Source organism: Bos taurus, chromosome 18 (assembly GCF_002263795.3).
Source record: "Bos taurus isolate L1 Dominette 01449 registration number 42190680 breed Hereford chromosome 18, ARS-UCD2.0, whole genome shotgun sequence".
In the NCBI taxonomy this organism is placed as follows: Eukaryota; Metazoa; Chordata; class Mammalia; order Artiodactyla; family Bovidae; genus Bos; species Bos taurus.
Genome location: NC_037345.1, coordinates 25491440 through 25498169, shown reverse-complemented (window position 1 = coordinate 25498169; position 6730 = coordinate 25491440).

Below are 6730 nucleotides of genomic sequence, written 5' to 3'. Positions count from 1 at the left end.
TGGTGCTAGGACCCACAGCTGCCACAGGCCCTGGGGGCTGATAGGAGGCGCCAAGCAGGCCCAGGAGCCCCGCAGGGGATAATAAATAGGTCCCCTGTTGCCAAAACTGAACTGACCATGCTGGCAAGGTAGGGTTTGCTGTCATGCCCCAGGTCCCCTCCTGGGCTCCAAGGGGGAGAGAGAGGAGTGGGAGAAACCCCACATGGGCCTTTCCCCACAAGCCAGAACCAGCAGAAAAGAGAAAAGGCTCTGGGGGAAGAGGAACATTTCCTGCGGGGGGGTCTTGCTGTTTTCTCTCCCAAACAGGAAGTGGGCCCCAGAAAAGGCTGAAAGCGCTGCCCTTTGACCCCCGGGAGCCAGGAGCCAGGCACTCACAGACAGCAGCCCTGAGAGCTGTCCCCCCAGGCAGCCAGGCGGACCTGCCATTCCCAGACACAGAGCAGACCGTCCAGCCCCACGGGCTCCCCCAGACTCCCTGGCACCTCTGGAGAGATAGCGTGGAGCAGGGGCCCCATTACAGCCCCTGTCTGCAGGCGGGGCCACTCCTGAGAACCTCAGAAAAGAGAGGGTCTGGCCTCCCACCTCCCATGTACAATGGAGCCGGGAAGTCTTGGGAGGGAAGCGCAGCCACAGACACAGGGCTGGAAGGTTCTCTGGCCCTGGAACTTGTGCTGCCTCTGAGCAAGGGCTTGCTCAGAGCCCTTGCATTCTGGGGGTCATGGCAGCAACATCTACCAAACAGAAGCATCAACTTGGCTCACATCGTGCTTGAAAAACAATATTTAATGCATTGCTGATGTTAATAATGGGAAGTTTCCTCATAAAAAATGTGGATTTCCCCCTCTTGAGACCTCAGCAGGTCAGACCACACTGGGCTCACACTCCTGCGTGGCCGCAGCGGTGGAGGTGAGAGGTAGGTGCTCCCTGGAGGGGCACACAGGCACCCACGAACCACAGTTCCCACCACTCCCTGCAGCCTCCCCTGCACCCTCCTCGCCTCTGTCACCACCTGGTCCCCAGAAGCAGGCACGTGTCCTGCCCCTGGCCTCGTCCCTTCTTTCTTTGAACAAGTGAGGAAAGTGAGTGACCGAGTTGGGGTGGTGGCTGAAGACTGTGAGGCACAGCCAGGCCAAGTTCACATGTCACTCTCCCTCTCAGAACTCCTGCAGGCTCCTTGTCACCATGCGCAGGAGTGCCAAGGGCAGTTAACGTGTATTGAGCCACACCGTGTGATTCACGACCCTGTGAGGCAGGGCATCCCAGCGTCATCTCACTTTACACCAAGGATGCAGGGACTCAGAGGGAGCAAGTCACTGTCCCAAAGCCAGGGGGCTCCCCTAGTGGCTCAGTGGTAAAGCATCCACCTGCCAATGCGGTAGACATGAGTTCGATCCCTGGTCTGGGAGGATTCCACATGCCACGGAGCAACTAAACCCATGTACCACAACCATTGAGCCCATACTGTAGAGCCCAGGAACTGCAACTGCTGCGTCCACATGTCACAACTACTGAAGCTCATGTGCCCTGGAGCCCGTGCTCTGCATCAAGAGAAGCCCCAGCAATGAGAAGCCTGTGCAGCAACAAAGAGCAGCCCTTGTTCGCTGCAACCAGAGAAAATCTCATGCAGCAATGAAGACCCAGCACAGCCAAAAAATAAAAAATTTTAGAAATTATTTAAAAAAAGGAACCAGGTAAGGAACAGATCATACAAAGCATGCTCTCAGACCACACACACATACAAAAGAGGAACTATCCCAAAGCCACACAGCTACTTAGTGGTGACCCTGGCATTCCAGGTCAGGTAGTCTGAAGCTAGAGCCCACACTCCTGATGATGACCTTCCCCAACCCCTCCAAGGCCAGGCCCCACGTGGTACAGCCCCTGCTCTCTGCAGCCCCACCCCACTCCACAGACCCTGCAGCTCCAGCAATGTTGAACCCCCTTCCTGCCATTCAGATTTGCCCCTTCCCCTTCAAAGTCCCACCAGCCTCTCAAAGCTCAGTCTACTTGGTTCATTTGGGCTGTGTATTTGCTTCTTCCGCCCCAACAGATGCTCCTGGAGGGCAGAGAAACCTTCCGGCAGTCAGCACAGTGCCTTGGGCCTAGTGAGCATCTTTAAAAGAGGGAAAGAAGGAAGGATTGATGGCTGGATGAATGAGATGGTAGAGGTTGAAGCCAGAACCACCACCACCACCGCTCCCCCCACCCCCACCCCCCACTCCGACTCCAGCTTCATTGCAATACTCGCAGGACTGGTCTTAGAAGACTTTCTACTGGTCAGCTGAGAAGTCTCCCAGTCACTGAAAGCTGCAGCAACCCAGGGGCAGCAGTGCCAGGGCCTCTTCTCACAGACCTGGAGTGCCCGGACAAGCTGCAGAACCTGACGGGCCAGACACTGCCCTGCCCGGCCCCTCCTCCCCCTGCAGCGTGAGGCTGGGGGCCCTGGCATCTGTCCTCCCCTTGATTTCCAATCAAGTTTGTGTTGCCCCAACCAGGCAGCCTCTAGGGGTCCCTGCCTTGAGATTTATGCCCAGGAGTGAGTCCCCACCTCCCAGTCCTCCAGGCAAGCTTGAGTTCCGGATCCCGCTGCTTTCTGTTTGGCTGTGTGTCTTCTGGCCAGCTCCTGCCCCTCTCTGGGCTTTCGTTTCCTTATCTGTGAAAGGCAGACAGTAGCAGCTGGATTCTCCCAACAGAAGATGGCTTCACTGTTGGTGTTATTTTTCTGGCTCTCCTTATGCTCTCCATCCCCTCCCGAGACCCTAGCTCCCGGTTGGCGTGGGGGCCCACCAGCCATCCTGGACACCCCTCTGGGACAGTGGGTGCTGAGACGGAGACAGAGACAGCGCCCAGGAACCAGCTGCAGCTCTCAGCCCGCTCCCCACCTCCCCCACCACCACTCAACTCCTCTGTCTACTAATTGTAGGGTTGCAAGCAGCCAGCTGCCTCCCAGGCCCCAGGCGGGTGCCTCCCAATGGATCAAGGGCTCCCTGGAAAGCCTCCCAGCTCCCCACCAGCCCTACAGACCCAGCTGCACAGGAGTGGTCTCCATGGTGCTCAGACTCCCCTCTCCTGCTCTGGGAGGGGGCCAGGAGAGGTGTAAATGTGAAGCCTTTCTCAGCCTTTCTCATTTCCCAGGCTCCCCCCACGTCAGAGAGGCACATCCTGGGCCCACCGCCCCAACTCACGAACTAGCCATGGGGTTCAATGAGTGGGAGGGAATTTGCTGCCAATGGAGGAGACAGAGGTTCAATCCCTGACCTGGGAAGATCCCACACGCCACGGAGCAACTAAGCCCCTGCTCTACAACTGCTGAGCCTGTGCTCTAGAGCCCAGGAGCCACGACTTCTAAGTCCACAACTAGAGAAAGGCCAGAGCAGCAATGAAGACCCAGCGCAGCCAAAAATAAATAAATAAAATTATTTTTTTAAAAAAAGAACTAGCCATGGCTCGCCACTGCTGGACAGATAAAGTCTTGTTCTACATCCTGACCCGTGGGTGGGGGAGGTTCAGACATGCCCTTAAGTACATTCCCCAGCGGCCTTGGTCTCACGGCCCTGTTGCTCCAGGATAAAGTCCTGACAGGCCCCTCTTTTCTGCCCCCACTGGCTTCCACAGCGTCCTCTCCATATCTGCCCCACGGCCGGAGTGCCGATGGCGCGGTCAGACAGGTTGACAGCTCCTCAGTGACTGCAGCGGTCTGCTCGCACGAGGACCTCAAGCTCTGAAGGCCGGGGCCCCGCCTGTGGAAATCTCCTTCTCCCACCCGCCTTCCCCAGGAAAGGAGTGTGAGTATCATTCAAAGCACAAGCATCACCTCCAGAAGTGGACAATGGCAAGATGAGGAAACCGAGGCCCAGAGAGGGAAGGAACCAGCCAGTAAATCACAGAGCCAGGATTCGAATCCAGACAGCTCCAAAGACCAGGTACTCTCGGCTAACAGCCCTCAGCCCAGATCTGGGCCCAGTTCAAAGCAGAGGCTCTGTGCATGTTCGGGGGCAGAGGGCAGCGGGGGAGTGTAAGATAATAATGGTGTGACCACTGTCGCCAAGCCCTCTTCCTTTTCGATCACTCAAGACTTTCTCCTCCAGCACCTGACTTGATAACTTGATGCTCTAACTTAGGCCAGTCAGATTTGGGGACCTCTTTACACAGATGAATTAAACTGAGGTCCAGAGAGCCAAGTGGTGTATGCAAGGGCACCCAGCAACTGTGTCCTTGGAATCTCCAGGTTATTGTGATAGGGTCATAATCCTTCCCTGGTGGCTCAGCTGGTAAAGAATCCGCCTGCAATGTTGGAGACCTAGGTTCGATCCCTGAGTTGGGAAGATCCCCTGGAGAAGGGAAAGGCTACCCTCTCCAGTATGCTGGCCTGGAGAATTCCAAGGGCTATACAGTCCACAGGGTTGCAAAGACTGAGTGACTTTCACACATTAACCTCCGTTATAATAAGAAAGCAGTCAAGGGGCTTCCTGGGTGGCTCAGTGGTAAAGAATCCATCTGCTAATGTAGAAGACACGGGTTCAGTCCCTGGTCTGGGAAGATCCCACGTGTGGGGCAACTAAGCCCGTGCATTGCAACTACTGAGCCCTCACATCTAGAGCCTGTGTTCACAACAAGAGAAGCCGCCACAGTGAGAAGCCCGAGCAGCACAATCAAGAGTAGCCCCTTCTCCCAGCAAATACAGAAGAGGCCACCCAGCAATGAAGACCCAGCACAGCCAAAAATGAACAAATAAAATAATTTTTTAAAAAAAGAAAGCAGTCAATGAGATGTGGATTCACCTATACCACTAACTAAGCACCACCTACCTGAGCCTCAGTTGCCACGTATGTCATATGGGGTGCTGTAGGAGTTAGAAAGGACACTTGTCAAGCCCCGGCATGGGCTTTGGGATCCAGCGGTATTGCTGTTTGTCCACCTTTGTCCAAGGACTCCCACCACCGTATCTGTGTGGGAGACCAGTTGTCCGGGCAGGAAGAGTGAGTGCACTTGTGCATACTGGGGTGGGAGTCTCTGTCCGAGACCCATCCCTGCCTTTCTGCACCACCCCACCCAGCCACACTCGGTTGTCTCTGCTGTCCATCGCATCTCAGAAACCTCCACCTGGTCACCCACCCAGTTGCCCAGTTGCCCAAGGTATCTTAATTCCAGGATGGAATGGGTTTTGAGCAGTAGCACTGAGAGAGCAAAGCACCTTTGTCTGCTCTTGGACCACCACCCACTCCCCACCAACCCACTCCCTGGGTTGATAAGCTGGAGTTAGGAGTGTAACAAAATTCCTTGGGAATTTGTCTGGTGGGAGTCCCTTATCAGATAAAATTAATCTGATCGCCCAATCCCCAAGGGGTAAACTGAGGGAGCTATCAAGCTAAGGGGAAGGGTTAGAAAAAAGCCACACCAAGCATTCTGCCTCTACTACCTCTTTCAATGCTCCTGACAGCCCAGTGAGGGGACCACCGGTATCATCCCACCTTACAGGTGAGGAAAACCGAGGTTGAGACCCCTGGTGGCTTCCTGAATCCAGGCCACTGCTGCCTAGCAAGGATGCCACTTACCACTGTGCCAGCGGCTCCTGGTGCACTTTAAATATAGCTCAGGCCCCTTCCCTGGCTTCCAGGGCCTCTGCAAGTCAGGATGGTATCTGTCTGCCCAGCTTCCTCTACGACCCTCTCCCCCTCACTCGCTATTCTAGCCCACACCAACTTCCTTTCTACTCCTCCAAAACCCCAAGTTCGTGCCTGCCCCGGGGCCTCCAGGCGTGCTCTTCCTTCCGCCTTCACATACTCTCCTGGCTTCACTAGCTACACAGAGAGTCCCTCTCCTGTGCCCATTAACCTCCTTCTCAGTCCCATGACATTGATTTTTCCAGATGGCTTCTCCTTCTGTAATTACTGATGTACTCACCTGGCTGGTGCTGACTTGCTAGCCTGTGAGTTCCCTAAGGGCTAGGATCAGGTTCTTATGAGTCACTTTGGTCCCCCCGCTCTGCCAAGCACCTATGCCTGCTGCAGAGCAGGAGCTCGCTGAGCCTTTGGTGAATGAATGAGTGAATGGGTGAACAAATGAATGAATGACCATCCATGCTCCCTCCCAGGCCCCTGCTCTGGGCTCCCCAAGGCCAGTCCCAGAGGTTCAGGTCGGTCAAAAGCAGCAAAGAGATGAAGTTATAAACCAGGGCTGGCAAATGAGCTGTGCAAAGTTTTTTTAGAGGAAACTCAGAGATGCAGTGCTATTAAAAATTGATATTTCAATGAGATAATCCCTCTCTTAGGCTTTTAATTGATTGTCTAAAAAGCCTTCCTCTGTTGTTGTGCTTCTTTATTTGCAGGGACCATTAATTTTTTTATGGACGATCAAACCCGGATACAGTGGAAGGGCCACCACATGGCTGATTCAGAAACAGTAACCAAGGTACCAGGGACACACACCTGGAGGTCAACCGGGAGAGGCGACGTGGCCATGGAGCTGGCCTTAGTTCTGGATCTGTGGCAGGGGTAGGGGGGAGAGGAAGCTCCTGCATGTCTGGGACACAGAAACAAACACACACACACACACACACACCTGCCCAGGTCCCCAGGCCCAGTAGACAGGCTAAGGGGAGGGAGGTGGAACCGGAGGTGAGGACCCCAAGGGCATGGGCAATGGCTGTGAGGGGAAGCCTTGCTCTGGGAGTTGGGACCTTTAGTGGGTGGCCAGTTCCCCACCATTCCAGGCCTCTGTTCCCCCATCT